This window comes from Desmodus rotundus, chromosome 1 (genome assembly GCF_022682495.2).
Source record: "Desmodus rotundus isolate HL8 chromosome 1, HLdesRot8A.1, whole genome shotgun sequence".
NCBI lineage: Eukaryota > Metazoa > Chordata > Mammalia > Chiroptera > Phyllostomidae > Desmodus > Desmodus rotundus.
Genome location: NC_071387.1, coordinates 106763757 through 106784177, shown reverse-complemented (window position 1 = coordinate 106784177; position 20421 = coordinate 106763757). Strand labels below are relative to the sequence as shown.

The 20421-nt window shown below is 49.0% G+C and overlaps 1 protein-coding gene across 1 annotated transcript in view; it reads left to right on the top strand.

Moving 5' to 3' along the window:
- Positions 1 to 317: 317 nt before the first annotated feature.
- The window catches only part of EMP2 (epithelial membrane protein 2), a 36372-nt gene continuing 16268 nt past the window's right edge, over positions 318 to 20421 (top strand). Inside the window, exon 1 of the mRNA XM_024571652.4 lies at positions 318 to 463. The gene's annotated coding sequence lies outside the window, so the exon portion shown is untranslated. The remainder of the gene's footprint in view (positions 464 to 20421) is intronic.

Genomic DNA, 20421 nt, shown 5'->3' with positions numbered 1-20421 from the left:
AAGAGGCAGAGAAGAGAAGAGAGGAGAGGCGAGGCGAGGAGAGGGAGCGAACTGGGAAACCCGTAAGGGCGAGCGCTGCGAAGGGAGACTTCCAGCTCCGAGGAGTCTCCTTCCCCTTTCTCCCGCTTTCCCCAGCTACGCTACGGATTCCGCCCTAAACTTGGCAGTGTCGCGCAGGCAGGCGGGTGGGTTGGGGCTGGGGATGACCCCCTAGGACTCCAGCCTTTCTCTGCGGGGTCCCCACCCACCTCCTGCGGCCCCTCCCACTCCGGTCTCCCTGCTCCTGACAACACGCCCCGGGAGGCGGGAGGCGGGATCGGTGAAAGAGGGGGACGTGGGGAGGAGGCTCCGCGCCACCCAGAGGGAGGAGGGAGGGCGCGCAGTCCCGGCCCAGAGCTTCAAAACAGCCCGGCTACTTCGCCTCGCGCCCCAGCCCGTCCGTCAGTCCCGCCGCCAGCGCCCGGTGAGTTGAGATTGCACCCGGGGGCCGAGCGCACGTTGTGGGGGTCGGGGCGGCACTGGGCGTGCGTTGGGGCACGGGCGTTGGGGACCTGAACTTAGTGGACCTGGGGTGGTGGTGGTGGTGGAGGCGCGGGTGGGGGGGGGGTCCCCTGCAGTTGGTGGGGGTGGGGCAGGGCCAAGGCCCCTCCCTGCCGAAAATCCACCCTTCCTTCGCCAGATTAAGATGAGGCAGACTTCCCGCCCGTGCTTCACTAGTTTGGGACCCGGAATTCCACCTCCGCACCCCGGGACAGCTTCCTTCTCGGTGTGGGCTGGGGCGGGCGGGAAAAGTTAGGGGAGGAGTTCAGGGCAGCCCCCCTCATCGCATGTGGGTCCGCAGTTCCTCCAGCACTGTCCCCCACCTCCCCGAGCACGCAGAACTGGCTGCGCCCAGGCCGGGTGAGTGGGTCGCGCGGAGTAGCGCACCCTTTTCGCCCCGGGCGGTAGCTCCGTTACGCCCCCCACCGGCGAGGAGCTACTGTCTTAGGTCTGGGGCTGTGGAGGAGCCCTAAGGAGTTGCGAAGATGACGCCTCTCCACCTCCTCACCTTACTTAGGCTTCGTGGGGCTTGCGGGACTTCGAGGGCCGCACCCATGGGTTCCAGAAAAAGAGGAAACTAGAACTCGAGTGTGGACTATACAGGGTGCTGAATACACTTGCGGGAGGCCCTCATTTGAGGCCCACATGTGGACCTCATAAATGGAGGCTAGTCTGAACCTGAACCAGAGGGAGACACCACAGAGGAAGGCCCTCCCTTCAGGCCACAGAACCCACCCCTTACTTTGGAACAAGGCCGAAAGCCTAGTTTCAGGTTTGGGGAAAGGGGCACTGTCCCTTCCCAAGCTCTACAGATGTGTGTGTGGGATTTTGTTGTTGGTGGTGAGGGTGATCCTTTAACTTTTCTACCTCTAAAATGCAGAGACCAGCCTGAAAAGTGACAGGCAGAGGAAGGTAATGGCTTTGGAGAGGGTCTTAAGAAATAAGCAGCCCAAATACCGGATGATCCCACGCACATGAGGTCCCTAGCATAGGTAAATGCATGAGCACAGAAAGTAGAGCAGAGGTCAGCAGGAGCTGGGGAAAGGGGAGTGGGGAATATGGCTTAATTGGGGCAGGGTTTTTGTTGGGGAGGGTGAAAACATTTTGAGTATAGATAGTGGTGATATGGCACTGTCAATGTGTTTAATGCCACTGAATTGTACACTTACAGGTGGTTAAAATACTGTTATGAATATTTTAGCATAATTTTTTTAAAAGTTTCCAGACACCTTTACATTGAATTAATTAGAAATCCCAGAAGCTACTCTCTGTTGCTGGCCACCTCTCCCTAGAATTTGGCCTTGGGATGAGGAAGTGGAAGGAGGATGAGGAAGGGGTACGGTCCTATTTCCCCAGGAGTCCTTAAGGGACAAGGATGAAAACCAAAGCTGGCGGAGTGTTTGCAGTTCCCCGGAGTGCCCCGCTCTCCAGTTCTCTCCGGAGCCTCTCCCTCCTAGGTGGGGAGAGCCAGGCCAGAGGCTGCCAGGGAGAACCTCAGGCCCCTGAGCTGGTAATGCTAGGAGCCCAACTTGAACCTCCATCTGCCTCCCCCACAAACCCTCCCTTTTTCTCTACCTGGAGATGCCCAGGTGAGTTGTGGGGAATGGGGGAGACCCTCCTGGAGAAATCAGGGCCCAGGTGCCAAGCCCACAGCCTAGGGAGGCATGTGGGGGTGGCAGGAAGGTGCAGAACCTGTTTTCCCACTGAGGGTTTTTGAATCTGCCACCTTTACCCCCACCTGGAATTGGGGAGTGGGGGTGGGAGGCAGAGAGCAAGCCACACAGCCTGGAGCTGCCTCTGTCCCTTCAGTGGGGAAATTTTGATTCTCTGAAATCTTGAGACAGGTGTTTGTGTTGGAAGCCACAGAGGTGGCCAGTGGGGTGGGTAAGGCCTGGGCCACGTTGGGAGATTCTGAGCTGACACTGCACAGCCCCACCCAGACGGGAGGGGCCGTGCCCTCTCTGGCTGGCAGGGCTTCAGATCAGGGCACAGCTCCTGAGGTAGCAGGACTCCATGGCATCTGATTATAAATACAGGGCCCATCCACTTCTCCCTGCCACCCCCCTTCACACTAGGCACACGAGTAATTTGTAAGGCCCTTTCTTCCTGGAATGCAAGTGAACGTTTCACATACATTTCATTTCTCTGCCTCTCACATAATACCTTTTTCACATGAGCTAAAATCACGTGCATATGCACAACACTCAATTTTCCAAAAACAGGTGATTGATTCATAGGGAGGCTCAACTGGCCCATATTTCATCTCAGGCACATGCTAACATCCCTGCCCTCTGCGGCCTTCTGGTTGACAGGGACGAAGTGAAGGCCTCTCTTTGTCATAGTCAACCCGCCAGACAGAGGAAGGGGAGTCTGTCGAGACAAAAATATATAAATGCCTTTCCAGGCCAAATGGGGTGGTAGTGGATTGCTGGCTGGTTGGCAGGATTTGTTTGGGAGACAGGAATCCAGCCACCTTCTTGGGGGGCATAAAATTGTGTGTGTTGCAACATGTGGCCTCTGCCCAGCTCTGTGGACAAGTGGGGCCTCTGACAACAGGCTCCCAGGACTAACACAGGGTGGGGATAGACTGCAGAGGGGACGTGGTGGCAGCCAGCACGCAAAGGTGCGGTGGGGTCCCGGGCATTGGGACTGGGGAGCAGAGCTCTTCCAGAAGAGGCAGTTAAAGGTTGATGACTGGACTCCAGTGTGGGAAGAGGGCTCAGGGACATCTTATTGGGTTTGGAAAAGTGGGCGATTGGCAGAAGCAGCTGGAATGAGGAAAGAGGACAGCTGGCACCACAGACAGAACTAGAGGCCTGACTCTTGGTTGTTGGCTTCAGTTTATCCAGGCAAAGAATGGGGCAGGGGTGGGGATGGAGGGAAAAGGAGGCCCCCCTTCCGCCCCGGGAGTGGTAGAGTCTGGCTTCCTGCAGCAGTTACTTAAAAGACTGCAATTTCAGCAGGACCAACTTTGGCGGGAATCAGCAGATGCATCTGGCTCTTGTTAGGGACAGGCTGAGGTGGGGTGGGGGGAGTCTAAAAATATCAGAGGTAGAGCTTGCCACCCAGCATGAGTACGGGCTGGTAACCTGATACCCTCGGTGGGGGCTGGTGGTGGTGCCTGTATGACGCTGTTCTGTACCAGAGTCACTTGTGGGCTCTCCCAGGCAGCTAAGCCTTAGGTGGATGCCTGGAAGGGATAAGAGCTCTCTGCTTTCAGGGCAGCCATGGGCTAAGATCAAAGGATTTCAGGGGCCTAACAGCCTTAGAACATCCCATGGTGACAGCTAAGGACACTCAGAGAGGTGAAGTGACTTCTCTGAAGTCACCCAGCAAGTTGGCTGCAGGTTCATCTCTATGTACCAATATAGAAAGATCTGTAAAGATATGGTTGAATTAAAAAAAAAAAAAAGAGCAAGTAGCGAAGCAATATATTGGGAAAATATGCGATTTATAGAGCAACAAACAAATACTAGCAATATTTTGTATGTATTCCTGTAATTCATATGTATTACATGTTTGCAATGAAAAGTATCTGGAAGAGTGTGTCAGAACAGATTGATGTGGCTGCCTCTGTTGAAGGGGAGAGGAAGAAGCTGGCATGGAAGGAATGGGCAAGGGTACTCCGGCTTCATCTATAACAGAGAGAATATATTCATGCGTTATTTGTGTACCTGAAGTTCAGTAATAACAATGGGCATTCTGCAGGTTTGAGGGTGGAGAGCTTTAGAAGATGAGTTGCATGGTGGAGGCTCAGTGGACTGAGAATCTAGGTAGGGCTGTGCGGCAATCCAGGGCCAAGTAATTGGGCCTTAAATCTGGGGGTGCCATCCAGTCCCGTGGAACATTGCCCTCAGAACATCACATAGTGGATGCCCCATGGGCGTAATGGAATTCGCACCTGGGTGCTGTTAATAGATGGTGTGGTCTGGAGAAGAGACAGCAACAGTGAGTACAGCTGGGGTGGATTAGTAGCACTATCATGAGATCCCCAGCAAGGTGTCCAGGAGACCACTGGGAATGGGAGTCTGGAGCTCTGAAGAGAATTTAGAGACATAAAGACCTGGGCTGGCTGGTATTTGAGAGTAGGAAAGAACGACTTAGATTTTGCCAGTGTTATCAGTAGCAATGAAAGTGATTACCATTGTTATTATTATAGCATTTATAGGATGCAAAGCAGTTTACTGGACCAAGTGCTTACTTCCTTTATCTCATTTAAAGTGGGTAACAGCCCTGGCTGGGTGGCTCCATGGGTTAGAGTGCCATCCTGCAGTACACCAAAAAGTTCTGGACTCGATTTCCAGTCAGGGTACATGCCTAGGTTGCAGGTTCCATCCCCAGTCGGGGTGCATGTGGGAAGCAACCAATGGATGTTTCTCTCTCTCTCTCTCTCTCTCTCTCTCTCTCTCTCTCGTTTCCTCTGGAGGATTAATCAAAATGAGTAACAACCCTCTAGGCAGAGACTTCTGTTATCCCTGTTTATAGATGAAAATAATGGATTCTTAAAAATGTTGCCTAAACACACACACAGTGACTGTGTTGGGATTTGAATCCAAGCCTTGTGGACCCCACAGACCCTGCTCCATCTCATGTATTCCTGTCACATGCCTCTCTTTAAAAACAGACCTCTGTGTTCACCTCCTGAAGCAATCCTGGTCCTTTGGGCCAAGAAAGTTCCTTTGCTGCAGATGTCCTGGTGAGTGTCCTGTAGTTTAGCATTCTTCTTCGAGAGTCAGCCACCTCAGCCCTGAAGTTCCTCTCAATTACCTGGTCACAGGGAGCAGACCCACTCGCCCACCCTACACTGGCCAAAGCTATCTTGTTTCTCTTCTATTTTGGGCCTGTGTGGAATGGGGGAAGGCATTCTGGGAATACTGCTTTAGATGGGAACCCCCTATCTAAACGGTATCCAATTCTATTATCTCTGATGGTCTTTGCTTAAGACAGGTGAGGGTTGCTGGGTGCAGGGACCCATCTGTGGCGTTCACCAGGGAGGGTATTTCCAACATCCAGCACAGAGTGTACAGCAAGTGCTCAATAAATCTCTGTCACATGAATAACTGAGAGAAGGAGTCATCCTGGGGTCTTAGGCTGCTTCCTGCTTTTCAGCCCCAGTGAGGAGCCAGCTGGAGGCTGCAGGGGGAGGGGAGGGGAGGGGGGTTGGGAAGGGTTTGGGGACTGAGAGAGAAAATTGGGACTGTGAGAAATAATCATGATGGGGCAGCTGCTCCTTCTCCCTCCTGCCTTTGTCTGTGCCTGGTGCCGCATCAGGCCCAAGTGGTATGGTCAGTGTCCATTTATATCCGCATGACATGGGGTCACATTCTTCTAGGACCAGAGCCCTAAGGGGCTTAATCTTTGACACACCCAGATGCACACCCACAGGCATTTGGAGATGGTTTCTACAGCAATGCTTAAAACTGTAATACGCTCATACTTATTTTAAAGTGTATTGCTAAAACCTCAATCCTTTGTCAAGTGATAGTGATTTTCCATTTACAGAATAATACACATGTTAAAATTAATTGAGTTAAGCTAATGTGTTTTAAAGACAACTCTGGGTAATGAATAGTACAGTTGGTACACAGACAGGCAGAAATGAGAGTGGTGGTGGTGGTGTCACCACTGGTGTCCAACCCAGGTCCCCTTTAGTGGACAATGTGCCCATCTCCCACCCCCACCCCCAGCTGTGGTGAGTGTTGGCTGCCAAGGACACACGGCTTCTCCAGAGAATTTCAAGAAGCTCTTTACCCAGAGACGTCTGGGAAGTTATGCCTTGCCCCCACTCCCAGGAATGAGGACGCTGAGCCCTTCTGTCTGGCCCTCTCACCGAAGGTTCTTCCAGTTTTCACCCACATCTGGGGCTTCCTGATAAGGCCTGGAGTGGGGAGCAGAGCCCCTGAAAGGTTACTGCCAGGTGCCAGGCACTGTGCTGAGCATCAGGGACACAGCAGTGACCAAACAGAAAATCCCCGTCTCAGGGAGCTCCAGTCTAGAGAGATGAGACCAAAAACAAGAGAATACAGATGATGTTCAGTGATACGAAGAAAATAAAATGGGAGTCACTTAGATTGGATGGCCTGGGAAGGCTTCTTTAAGGAGGGGACTTTGGAGTTGAGGTTGAACAAAGAGAAGGAGCCAGATACCCCAGCACCCCAAGATCTAAGACCTTTCTAGAAAGGAGGAACAACTCATGTCTGCCCTGCTGCCCTGAGAGGGAAGCAAACTGGGTCCACTGGGGAGAAGAAAGGAGCACTGGCTAAGGTTTGGAGTCCTATCCCACCCCTGAGAGATTTGGGAGGCACGCTGTGAGGGCCGGGACTGGCTGGTCCATGTCCTCATGTCCTTGAGTAGCACCTACTGTATACTCTCTATACTCAGGACAGATGGCTGGGAAATGGGGCCACACATTCTCCCCTCTTCTAACATCTTGGAAAGTGAGGGGCTGGCTCAGTCCCAGGCCTTGGGGGTAGGTGGTCTGTTGAGAGTGTGGCATGAGCATGTCTGGCCTCTGGGCTCTGTGAGGGCTGGGAAGCCCCCTCCCTCAGATCAGCTCAAGGCCCCACCACCTGATCTGTGGTGCGGTTTTTACCCCACCCCCTCCATGCCCACCGCCTTTCACACCAGGGGCTGCGAAGGGCTTTTGGTGTCTTTATGCTGTCAAATCCAAGAGGATGGAGGTGTTGAAATACCAGCCCCCAGTAAACTCAGAGCTCCTTCATTTTACTTTTTTAAATGAGATTTTTCCAGTGTATAATTCAGTGTATTTTAGTGTAGCCACAGATATGGGCAACCATCACCACAGTTGGTTTGGGAACATTTTTGTCACCTCACAAAGAAACCCAGTGCCCCTTAGATATCATCCCCCTATTATCCCATCCCTCCCCCTTAATCAACCACTAATCTTTCTGTCTCTGTAGATTTGCCTATTCTGAACATTTTATATAAACAGAATCATACACTATGTGGCCTTTTGAGTCTGGCTTCTTTAACTTCATGCGATACCTTAATTTGTTGTAGCACATATCTGCCAGTACTTTATGCCTTTTTATGACCTAACCATGCCCTAGTGTATGGATATAACCCATTTTGTTTATTCACTCATGAGCTGATGGACATGTGGGTGGTTTCCACCTTTTGGCTGTTGTGTAAATAATCCTGCTATAAACATTCGTGCAAGTTTTTGCTGGACCTGGGTTTTCATTCCTCTTGGGTACATACCTAGGAGTGGAATTGCTGGGTCAGGTGGTAACTCTATGTTTAACTGTTTGAGGAACTGCCAGACTGTTTTCCATAGTGGCTGCACTGTTTCACTTCCCCACCAGCAGTGTGTGAGCATTCCAGTTTCTTTGTTTTAATTCAATGCCCAGTCCTGTCCCGGTTTCCTAAGAAGTGTCCACTGGTGGAATTCCTAGAGGTCTGGAGCAGCTCCTGGGTTCAGGGCTCCTGGGTCTAATCGAGGCCCAACTAAAGGCCCTGGGACAGGTTGGGACCAGCTGAGTAGGCTGGAAGGGCGGGGGATAGAAGGGAGGGAAGGCACATACTCTGCGGTTCCCTGCATGGGGACCACCAGAGACAGAATTAGAACCAATGGATACTGCAGGGTGGGAGTCGTGATGCAGGAGTGATTTCAGGTGGCCTGGACACAACATTAAATGATGTTATATCTCTCGGGGAGAATGTCCTGCTTTTTTTTTTTTTTAATCCTCACAGGAGGATATGTTTATTGATTTTAGAAAGAGAGGAGAAAAGAGAGAGAAACATCAATTGGTTGCATCCCATTCATGCCCCGACCTAGGATCGAACCCAGACCCCAGCTATACCAGTGTGCCTTGACTGGGAATTGAACCAGCAACCTTTTGGTGTGCAGGGACGATGCTCCAACCGAGCCACCCGGTCAGGGTATGGTTCCCTTTTTGTTTTTGAACATTCTGATTCCATCAAAGGGAAACTGTTAGTTGCCGCTAAACTCTTGGTGCCTCTTTGACTCTAGTTTATGTTCTGTCACCTGATGGGGCAGGTCTTCAGCTCGGCCCTTTGGCAGGCCACAACAATGAACCAGAACTCGTGAACTCATGGGGGTGTTGGGGGAGGGGTTCTTTACTTTACAGTCTGTTTGTGTGGCAAGTGATGACGAGTTTCCATCTCCAGGCAGCCAGACTTCATTTTAAAACACATGCATTTTTGCTAGAGAGTGGGTTTATTTAAAGACAAAGATGAAGTAAAACCCTACAGTGATACTTCAAGAAGGTAGTAGGCAGATGACTGAAGTTTGGAAAGCCTTGTTCTAAAGTTTAGGGCCCTAAAGCCGGATGTAGTGTCAGGAAGGGCAAGGTCGCGGGTCCTGGGGCACATACAGATAGAAACTGCATGCAATGAAAATAACACAGGCGGAGGCTGTGGTTCTGCCTCGTCACACAGTGCCTCTCGGCGGAGGCCGCCTGAGTCCGCAGTTCTTATTGTGTGGGGTCAGTTTCCCAGCTCCACGGCTGGACTGTGTCAGAACTGCAGACGCAATGTCAGCAGGGGTGCCCCAGTTGGAAAGGGGAGGTGTTAGGACTGCCTTTCTTTCTAGAAGGCCTCCGGGCATGCCAATGAGGAAATGTTATGGTGTAGTTCGAAGTTCATGGGGATGGCTCCCCAGCTGGCTCAGCATCTGCCCTGGTCTTGAGTGTTTCATGGAAGGAATCTCTTCCTGTCAGCCCCGCTAAGCCCCCAGTTAAGGGGCGTGACCTACCCGTTCTCAGGTTAGGGAGTCTGTGTGAGGTGGGTATCCTGATGAAGAGGTGCTGTGTAAGGCAGGGTTCTCCAAGAAACAGAACCAATAGGATATGTATTTTAAAGAGAGATTTAGTTTAAGGAATTGGCCCACACAATTATGGAGGCTGGCAAGTCCAAAATCTGCCAGGTAGGCTGTCAGGACCTAAGGAAGGGCTGATACTGCAGTTTGAGGGGGAAAAGTCAGCCTTTTTTGTTCTATTCAGGCCTTCACCTGATTGACAGAGGCCCACCCACGCTATGGAGGACAGTCTGCTTTTCTCAGAGCCCACTGATCTGAATGTTGGTCTCATCTAAAACACATCCTCACAGAAACATGGTGGTCCAGCCAAGCTAACATTAAATTAATGATCACAGATGCTTTAGGTGGAGCAGACACACAGCACTAAACAAAATAGAATATTTTAAATATTCCCTTTTAAATTCCCTTCTAGCACTCCAAGGAGAAAACTTCGGTTTTGTGCAAGTGTGTCTTTAAAACTTCTCACACATGAGTGACATCCTGTTTCAGCAAAGAGAAAGCTGGCTTGGACTCACAGCTTTAAGCAGCAGCAGTTTCCAGCCAGAATCTAATAACGTTGTTTTGTTTTCATTGTATTCCTCTTCCCCAGCACCGCCTTTTTATGGTAGGCAACCTGACTTTCCATTTCAGTTGTGATATGTTTCCCTTTATAAAGATGTGAGTTTAAAAAGTACATTACTGGTGATACAGGTGTACCCCAGGCAGACCTGAAATTCTGAAGGCGGTGCAGGAATGACTGATTTGGAAAACACTGACGTAAGCATAGTGGGGATGGTGCCTGAAATATCCCCGAATTGTCCACACACCTCAAGCTTCCTGGTGTCTGTTTGCACTTCTTCCCCCCTTGGAGACAGCTCTGGTGATTCATTTCCACTGGGTGGCTTCCCCCTGAGAGTGGTGGCGGTGGACAGGAGAGAGAGCACTGGGGAGGAGAAGGGACTGCAGGTGGCAGTTCTGAGAAACTCCTTTGCTGTGATTCTGGCCATGATTGGTGCATGTACACAGCACTTGTTATATTCAGATGCTGTTCTAAGCTTGTTCACTTTATTATTACCCAGCAGTCCTAGGAGGTAGGTGTACCATTGCCATCCCCATTTTACAGAAGAGGAAAGTGAGGCAATGAGTGGTAAAGCTGCTAGGGCACAGTCCAGTTTGGCTCCATCTGAGCTCCTACCGAGTTTTGCTCACATTACTTCCTGTTGGTCTTCTCCCTCTCATCTCCTTCCTGTGTGAATTTATGCAGAGGTGGAGACCTGGCTTTCTGGTCTGGAGGCTCCTTGGGCCTGGCCGAGTTGTAGGCAGCGATTCACGGCCCCTAACTGGCTGGCAAAATCGATCTATAGCAACAATTGTCAACTGGTGTGCCAAAGAGTTTTTAAAACATGCAATGCCTGACTATTTAGTCAGGGGCACTGACCTCTTTTCCTTTACATTGTCAACAGCCAAGACAACAGTAGCCGTCTCGTGTGAGTGAATCAGAATTATACCTTTTTTTTGTCAGATCGGCAAAAAATATATTTTGTGTGTGTGTTGCACAATTTGAGTAATTATTTTATGTGTGCCATGAGATAAGAATGGTTGAAAATCGCTGATCTGTAGAAAGGACAGTTCCTGTCGCTTAGGCTGTTAAAGTGAGTGCCACTGGCATCCTGCAGATTTGCTGAAAGTCACTGATACAAGGTGCTCTGTGAAAGAAAGAATATTCCTAACCCAGTGGCTGTGAGGATGGGAACACCCCGAGTGTGACACCTGCCTCACCCCGAGCCACCTAATCCAAATCCACCTTACCCCCACGCGGACATGTGTGCCTGCAGGTACACTACCAACCCACTCTGGGCTGGGGTGTGGGTTTGCTGGGCAGCATAATTACAGGGAGCTCCGTGGATGCCAGGAGCCAGCAGGGAGCTCTTTAATTGAGGGGGTCAGGCAGCAGTCATTGGCAGGATGGTGGTTATTAGCTCTTCTGCAAGAGCTGCCCAAACTAGCAGACATTCACCAAGTATGTGCTGAGTAACCTTGGGCACTGGGATATGAAGATGAATAAGATGTGGTTTCTGTGCTTGAGGAACTCTGAGTCTCATAGAGCAGCGTTTCCCCTGTATCAGTTTGCGCTTGCTATGTAACAAACCACCCTGCAGTGCAGTGGCTTACAGCAGAAAACCATATTTAGTTTGTGATTCTGCAGGTGGGCAATACGGGCTTGGGTCACCCAGGGGCTGGCTGATTTAGGGTGGCGTGGCTGGAAAGGCTCATCTCTGCTCCAAGGAGTCTCCAGCCCTTCAGGAGCAGCCGGGGTTCAGTGGGTGGGGAAATGCATTCCCCCTCTGAATAGGAGGATTCAATTTGTTAAAATTTTATGAAAACCTTTTGTGCTTATAAACATGAGGGAAGTTGAGCTATATTTTTTCTTATATTTTTCTTGCCTGCTTTTGAGATCAGGGTATTGTAGGCCTCATAGAATGAGTTGGGAGGTATTCCTCCCTCTTCAATTTTCTGGGAGAGTTTATGTGGAATTGGTAGTATTCTTCCCTAAATGTGTGGCAGAGTTCACCAGTGAAGGCTTCTGGACCCAGCGTTTTCTCTTTGGGGAGGAATTCCAAGCTCTTGATAACTATTTCTTCCTTCTTTTGCTGCCAGACTTGAAAGGAAAGTCTAGTTCCATTTCTTGACTTCTTCTTAGCCCTTTTGTGCCTTGAAACCTGGCTCCTTCAGTCATTCATTCAAAACACATTTATTGAGCACTGTCTATAAACTAGGCATTGTCGTCAATGCTGGGAGTACCACCCTGTAAACATATGCCAGGTCCCTGCCACCAGCAGGAGAAATAACAATACCCAAGTAAACAGCTACAATACAGTCATCAGTCACAAGGAGAAAAATAAAGCGCTTTTCTTTAATTCACTAAAATTATTACCAAGCTTACCAATGAGCTAATTTTCCATCATGATGTTTTTTTTCCCTAGTCTTCTCCTCTCTCATCTTCTGGGTCCCCCCACCCACTCTTGGTTTTCTCCCCAAGCTGTCCCCACATCTCTGTCTCCTTTGTTGGCCTCCCCCCCCCCCCCCACCCTCTCCTCTCTGCCAGCAGTTTCTCCTTGGGTAATATTTCATATCTACCAGTGGCTCTGTTTCTTATCCACACACCCATGACACTGGATTTCTGTTCCCGGCTCCCGTTTTCTCCCAAGTGACAGTCCCACCCATATTTCCAATTGCCCGACACTTTCCATCATTGTTAACCAGACATTTCTAAAAGGAAATGAACTGTTTTCCTCATCCTTTTCAAATGCTCCCCCTGCTCCAATCCAAGTGCATTAAGTGGAACCAGTGTCTACTCTGGCACAAGCTGATGGCCCCCAGAATCCTTTGCTCGATCCCTTAGCGCCTCGCCAGGTCCTGTAGGTTCTGCTGAAGAACTCTTGATCTCTCCCTTCTGCCCACATCCCTGTTCCTGCCTCAGCCAAGACCCTCATCATTTCTTACCAGGGCTGCTCCAACAGCTCCCCCAATTTGCCCCTTCTAATCCATCCGCCTGACTGTGGAATGTTTTTCTTGTAGACATGGATCTTGTTACTTCCCTCCCCGAAAGCTTTCCCCACCTCCCACTGCGTCCAGGATACTACTCAGACTCCCAAGGCCCGTTAAGTTCTGGCCCTGTGTAGATTCTGGCCCAGCCCTGGACCCTGCCCAGCACACACCCTACTCACACTTGTAATGCTTTACACCCTGTCCCCTCAGCCCTGCCTGGCCCATCCTGTGACAGCCAGCTCAGATGTCACTTCCTCTGGGAAGACTCTGACACTGTTCTCACCCCAACACAGGGCTAGTCACACCTTTCTCTGTGTTCTCACAGCACACATGTCGTCACATTGTGTTTATTTATTGGTACATGCTTGCTCCTCTTGCACCTGGGAGCTCCCAGGGGACACTGAGCCTGCCTTACTCATCTGTGTGTCGCCAGGGCCCTGTACATGGCCGGCACTCACTGAATGCTCACTGAGTGAATAATTCCCCCACTTGAAAATAATGAAGGCTGGGGTCTGAGCCCTGGTCCCCCACCTGGTAACTGAATGATGTGGCCGAACCCCTTAATTTTAATTTGTCACCTGCAAAGTGCATCATAGTCCTTGCCCATCCTATGACAGGGCAGCCACCTCACTGATAGGTGTTTACCTTGCACTCAGTGAGCGGAGGCGATTTCAGGACTCGTGGTTTACTTTGTGTTCTCTGCTTCCTTTGTCCCCAGCCTGCTTAACAAATTGTATCCCACTTGGTAGGACCTGGAGTAATGACACTTAGTGATGACCAGCATCTGAAGCCACATGTGGCCCCAGGACTTTGGACTGATTGCCTGATCAGGCCTCAAAGTAACAGCACCCTAAAAGGGAAGATAAATTGAGATTTAGTCTGAGCAACATAGTGGTTTTTGTGATGCCTGATTGCCTGGGTTCAAATCTCCTCTCTAGCCTTTACTAGCCGTGTGGCCTTGGGGAAGTTGCTTAACCTCTCTGAACCTTATTTTCTTTACCTGTAAAGTGAGGCTAATTATAACAGCTACAGCATAGTGTTTTTCTGAGGAATGAGTACATTAATACATGTAGAGAGCTTAGAACAGTGCCTGGCACATACTAGGCAATAAATGTTGGCTTTCATTATTGTTGATATTGTGGCTATTATTTTAGTGGGCTGAAAGACCCAGGGCTGAGCAGGCAGATTCATCCTCTGTGGCTTCTGTCCTGAAGCACTGCCAAATTCCAGTGTCCTGCCTCTTGTCATTTCTGGATGGAGTCAGGTATTGTCTTTGTGCCCAGAAGCCCCGGCCACAGTGAGCACAAGGCTGGCCAACCTAGGGCAAAGGGGATCCCACGATCCCCAGGGCATCTTGGATGCCTGGATATTTTGGGCTGGCTGCTGTCTAGATACCAGGGCAAGAGGCTGAGCTGACTTCTCTCTTCCTGAAAACAGAGACCAAAGCGCTGTCCCCTCCAAGTGCTGTGGGAGGTGGGAGGGGTGTAGGTTCCAGCCAGCCTGCGATTGAACTGCCAGCTCCAAAGTGGGCCTGGGAATCTCTTTGGCAGCGTGACCTGGGCAACCAATTACCAGCTGGCCTTCCCCAGGATCAGGGCCCAGAGCTTCCATGGCCTTTGGAACCAGGGAGCTGTGGGCGGAGCACTTCTGGGTTGGGGGAAATAGCTCAGACCTCCAGATGCTAAATATCTCAGGTCTGTTTTGAAAGGCTCCACATTTCAGGATTGTCCTCTTGCATACAATTCTGGGAAAAGGCTCCAACTCAGGCTGAGAATGGGCTGTGGTGTAAATTGTAGGAAGAACTCCCGAGGGTGGGAATAGAATTGGGTGGGCTGAGTGGTCATCTTAACACTGTATTCTTTCTCCACGGGAAGGCAGCTCTTGTTCCCTTGCACAAAAAGGAGCCTGTGCCAGAGCAGCTTCCTTTCAGCAACAGCAGGCTGGGGCCTAGCTGCCTGCAGTGGAGATTTGGGTTTTTATGAAGGGATGAGAGGAGGGGACCCTTACATCGTCAATGGCAGGCTCATGGCCTTCTCTCCACCTGTAAGATCCTGATGGTGACATTGCACAATCAACAGTGAATCAAATGTTGCTTCTGTGGAATGGGCCACAGCTTCTGTGGCCAGTGAGTCACCAGCAGGACTTTCTTCATACCCAGGGCTAGATGTGCAGCTCACACACACATACATTTCAAGCAAACATTGGACCAAGGCACAGCAGGACAGCACCTCTACTTAGAAGACAGTGAGGAGATGGCAGTTCTTCACGCATCCTGTTTGCTGGCTGAGGTCTAGATGGACATTTCCGGCCAGTACCATCTCTCATCCTGTCAGCCAGCACTTTAGAACTTGAAATTCACTGAGCAACTAATACTCCATTCTGTGTGCAGACTTTCCATGGCCCCACCTACACTTCCCAGTGCCTCTTCTTCTCCCCTTCCTCCTCCTCCTGACCCCTCATCCCAGTGCCCATGCCCAGAGAAAGCAGAAGCCCATATGCTTCTCCTATTCTGGTTACTGATTCTTTTTCACTTTAAGAAAATATTTTAATCATAAGTTCTAATATCCTGTGTTCTATATTATTGTCTGTGGTTGTTTTATAGAATGGAGAGATTTTAGGTCTTCACTCTAGAGGTACTTTTCCCTGGTTCTTACAATGCCCCCAAATCAAGGTTGGGGAGTCCAGGTGTAGTGCTCTGCCAGATCTATCTGAGTTTCTGGGTGGAAGGGGGGCATGTTGTAATACATTTAGAAAACAGAATGTAGTCTATTTACCATATCAGGATGAATTCTTTTAGTGATTAAGGGTCCAAAATCCGAACCAATCTCAGAGTACATTAATAAAGACAACACATGCTTCAGCTTGGCCAGTGAGCCAATAGGTTTTAAAGGGCAGGAAACTCTGCCCTGGCTGGGCGGCTTAGATGGTGAGAATGTCGTCTCTGCTACACCAAGGTTTTGGGATCAGTCCTTGGTCAGGGCACATACAAGAAGTGACTAATGAATGCGTAAATAAGTAGAACAATAATTCGATGTCTCTCTCTCTCTTTCCCCCTTCTCTCTCTAAAATCAATAAACAATTTTAAAAAGGGCAGAAAACTCTATTTTTAGTACAAAGGAGGACTAAAGCATCCTCTTCCATCAAGCCCTTTCTTAATTAGCCCAGTCATATGTCAATTTCAGCTGCTGGGCCAATGCAGAGAGATGCTGCCTTCCCAGATCTCTCCTGTCTGGTGCAAAGCAGAGGGAAGTCCAACTAAAGGAGTGGAAACAAAAGTGATGCTGCCCATGCCCTCTTGCCTGATTTTAATTAAGCTACCATGTGATTTTCATTAGGCCCTAAGCATGTGAGCAGGGAAGAGGGTCGCAGAAAAATGTCCTTGCTTTGGAATTGGAAAACTATGGATTGGAGTTGTCCCAGCTCTGCGAACTTTGGCAAGTTACCTGAAGCCTTTGTAAGCCTCAGTATTTCATCTGTAAAATGGGAATAATGATACCTCGTTCTGCCAGCATCACAGAGTTGATGTGAAGATCCAACACAAGATAGGCTGTGTAAACTGCTGCTTGACCTTTAATCAGAAGGAGCCTTGTTTCGTGTGGGGTAATCCCTCTAGGCAGCCCCTCCCCAGGGATCTGCTTTATCTCCTTTATCTCTTGAGGTTATGCCAGCAACCTGTGTCCTGGCCACAGCTTGAGCGAATTGCTCGTGTTCCCTGGAGTATGCTTGTCTTACTTGTTCTGTGACAGCAGCAGCTGCTGAGGTTGCACATGGCAGAGAGCAGAGGAGGTCAGAGTTAGGGACTAGCTGGGTCAAGTACACTGCAAAAGAGGAGCCTAACCACAAACTAGCAAGTGAAATTGTGTACTTGCTTTGCATCTGGGATTCTGAATAGAAGACTTGGCTTGATAAAAATATGGAAAGAACTGAAGAAATGTGGAAAATAGATGATTGAGAGACAGAGAAAGAGAGAGAGAACAGGGAGCTAGCTAGAGAAAAGAAGAATTTTTTAAGAGAAAGAATGCAGTCACAGTACACCGTCTGGCTGCAGTGCACAGCTGACATGGTCATAATGACAAATGACAGTTCTTGGTGTGAGTATGACAAGACTGTGTGGGGATGATGGGTGAAAGAAACTCTCCCCTAGGCAGAAGTCAGTAATGTTTACAGCCGATGAACAGGGAAAGAGAAGTGCATGAGTAGTATTTGGAAGTATGGAACTCTGGAGGAAAAAAGACCGGTAAAAGGGTTAAAAGTGTTTCCAGGGATCAGGACTGGGGCAGGGCAGAAGGCTATGGTTTTCAGCCTATGTCTTTTGGTTCCATTATTTTTTATTAATTATCCCATGTATTATGTAGATCAAAACACCTTTTTAAAGAGAAGTTCTGCCAATTGTAAGACTTTGATTTCTAGGCAGGAACTGGAAAAGCTTCTCTAGCACAGTGTCCACCTGTGGACAGGTAAACGCCCCAACCCAGGTGGCCTTTTAGAACACCCTGCTCAGCCCCTGAAGAAATCACCAAAAGAAAAACAACTACGGCTTAAACTGCCTGGTGAAAGGTGTGTTTGAAAGTGACAGAGAACGTTGGGAAATGATCGTTGACTGTTGAAAGATTGTCATGCGCCCGCGAGGGGTCTGCCATCGAGGGTGAAAGGGAAACTAGAGTGGGCGCCAGGCCAGGAGGCCCTCCAGTCCTGGCATGGTTCCGCTTCACTGTGGGCCTGGAGCGAGTCACGGCCTCCCAGTTCCTGTCGCTGGACAATCCGAGCTTTGAGTTTTCCAAGGGCCTTTACAATCTGCATTTCTCTAACTGGAAAATGACAGCAAATAGATTTCTGTTCACTGGGCACAGCAAGGAACAGAGGGAGTAGATAGATAACAGACAAGTGAACAAATAAGATTCTTTGAGCCCTGGCCAGTGTGGCTCATTTGGTTGGAGCATCATTCCATAACCAAAAGGTTGAGGGTTTGATTCCCCATCAGGGCACATACCTCCGCCGTGGGTTCAATCCACAGTCCAGGCGCACACTCGGGGAAACCAATTATGTTTCTCTCTTACATCGATGTTTCTCTCTCTCCCATCCTTTCTTCCCTCCTCTTTTTTTAAAAGCAATGAAAAAAGAAGTCCTAAGATGAGAATTTTAAAAAAACGCTTCTTTGAGACAGTGAAAGTTTTCCAAAGAAAATAAATGAGGGTGGTATAGGTGACGCTGGCATAGGATAGATAATGATGGGATAGACGTTGCTGGCGGGAGCATGGGCACTTTACCTGGGTGGGCAGGGCCACTTCTCTGAGGAGGGAATGTTTAAGTCGAGACCTAGACAGTGTGAGAGAGAGCCAGCTGGGGGTGGCAGGGAGAGACTGCTCCAGGGAACTCTGGTCCAAGGCACGGAGGCCAGGCCAATCTGGCACAGCAGTGTGTCCTGCAAGGACAAAGAGGGGGGCAAGGGGTCAGCATTCAGTATGAAATTTTTAAAGGGAAAATAAGTTTCTGTGCATGGCAAGGATAAACTTGATGCTGCCTGGAGTTTGGTGGGCCACCCTTCGTCCAATACCCAGCCCAGGGAGTTGTCTGTTCTTCAGTAGCTCCTGTGAGGGCCCACCAAGTCCCTGTGCAGGAGTAAAATGTGGGAAGGAAAGGGCACCGCTGGGAAGAGCGATGGGGGTGGCAGAGGCTGGTCTATAGCGGCCAGAAATATACTTCTGGGGAAAATAAGGGATGCTAATCAGTCAAAGGTATGACATCAAGGCTTGTCCACTCATCCAGGCCATGCATAAGAGTTGGTCCAATACTTTCTACCCTCTGAAGACTTTCTGAAGATCAAGGCCGACACAGCACTAACAGTTTCCAGCATGCTTTGCAGTAAATCAAATTTTAATTTAATAAAAATAAAAAATAAGATAAATTAAATATTCACATCTTTTGGCTCAGCACCTCCACTTTTAGGAATCTGTCCATGCAAAGAAGTTCAGGGATGCTCACTGGAAGTATAGTTTGGAGTGGCAAAAAGTTTGGAAATGACCAAAATGGGCATGGGTAGGGAACAAGTTGAGTAGATTGTGGCATAATCACACAGTGGAAGTCCAGGCAGCCACTCCAAGGATTAGGTAGATTCATATGGAAAAGAATGCTCTCTGGAGGATATTATTAGGTGAGAAAGGCTAGGTTGACTTAGATTAGACTGTTGCCAAATGATCTTGCTGTAGCTCTCAGCTCCACACCCTTATTCCCTACTAGCCTCAAGGCCCCTCCAGGAGCCACGGGAAATTCGGACACTAGAAGATTGGACACACCCACTCCCTGGTCTAGAGAAGAGGTCTGGGGAAAGGCAAAGCTATGCACAGTGGCCCCTTGGTGGCTGAGTTCCACCAATCCAAAAAGTGAACACTGGATGTCTCCTCCAATCAGGAGCAAAAGAGTGAGTGAGGGGTGGGGCATGAGGCCAGAAGTGTTACTCTGGTGCAACTTGCTCCACAGGGAAACATGAGGAGCGGGGAGTAAGTGTTCCCACTTAACAAACATCCCTGTGAGGGGTCACAGGAAACTGGGAAGAGTGATTGCTGATATGAAGGGAACAGGGAGACTTACTTGGATTTAGAGGTGCAGGAGTAAAGGGTCATTTCTAGTGCCTCTTAAAGATTCAAGGAATCTCCTCTACTTACGAATAATTTCCTCCAAAGCTCTGGTGAGGTCACTAGATCTGAATTCCAGATGTCATCATGGGAGAGTACTTCCTAGTCCCTAATTTTCCTGGATGCTGAACAATTTGAACCAATCTCTAGCTGCCCATGTGTGCCTCAAGGCCTTTCTCTTACACTGGACTCAAAACTTGACCCCTTGTAAAAACTCACCCTTTTCTGTGCAGGAGCTTATGCCTACTATGTGGAATTCAACTGAAATCACTCTCCGGTATTGAAGCAATGCTTCCCGGACATTAGGCATTTCAGAACCACTCCCAGGATTTTTGCTAAACTGGAGACCACCTGTCCTTTCATTTACATAATATTTTTCTTAAGTGACTCACTTTAAAATTTCAATAATTTGTTTTAAGGAGACTTTATATCACTACTATAAATGATATATCTAGAGAAAGAACCTTAAAATAAACATTATACTATCAAAATAGTATTGTTCAATTCTAGGTACACACTATGGCCTGCCCAGAGTTCTGCGTATTGTTCTTGTTGTTTGAAAAAAAATAGCACATGTTAGAGATAGACTAGCACCAGCCTGGATCTTTTCTCTTTGGTGGACTCAGAAAATTTAGAATGAGGGCTTTCTCCCCACATGGTTCGGTGTTATTTGATGCCATACCAACGCACCATCCAAATCATTGCCTTGTAACATGAATTCCACACTTTGGGAAAGACTGAGTTAAAACCTTTTTTTCCCCTTTTCTTGAGTCTTCATTATATGTCCATAGTCATTGTGTCATCTGAGCTGGACAATATGTGAAGCCATCATCACCCTGAAGTTTATGGCCCTGCCTGATGAGATTGGCATGTTGGCATTCCAGCTGATATTAAAATAACATCACTGTGGTACATGAGCCC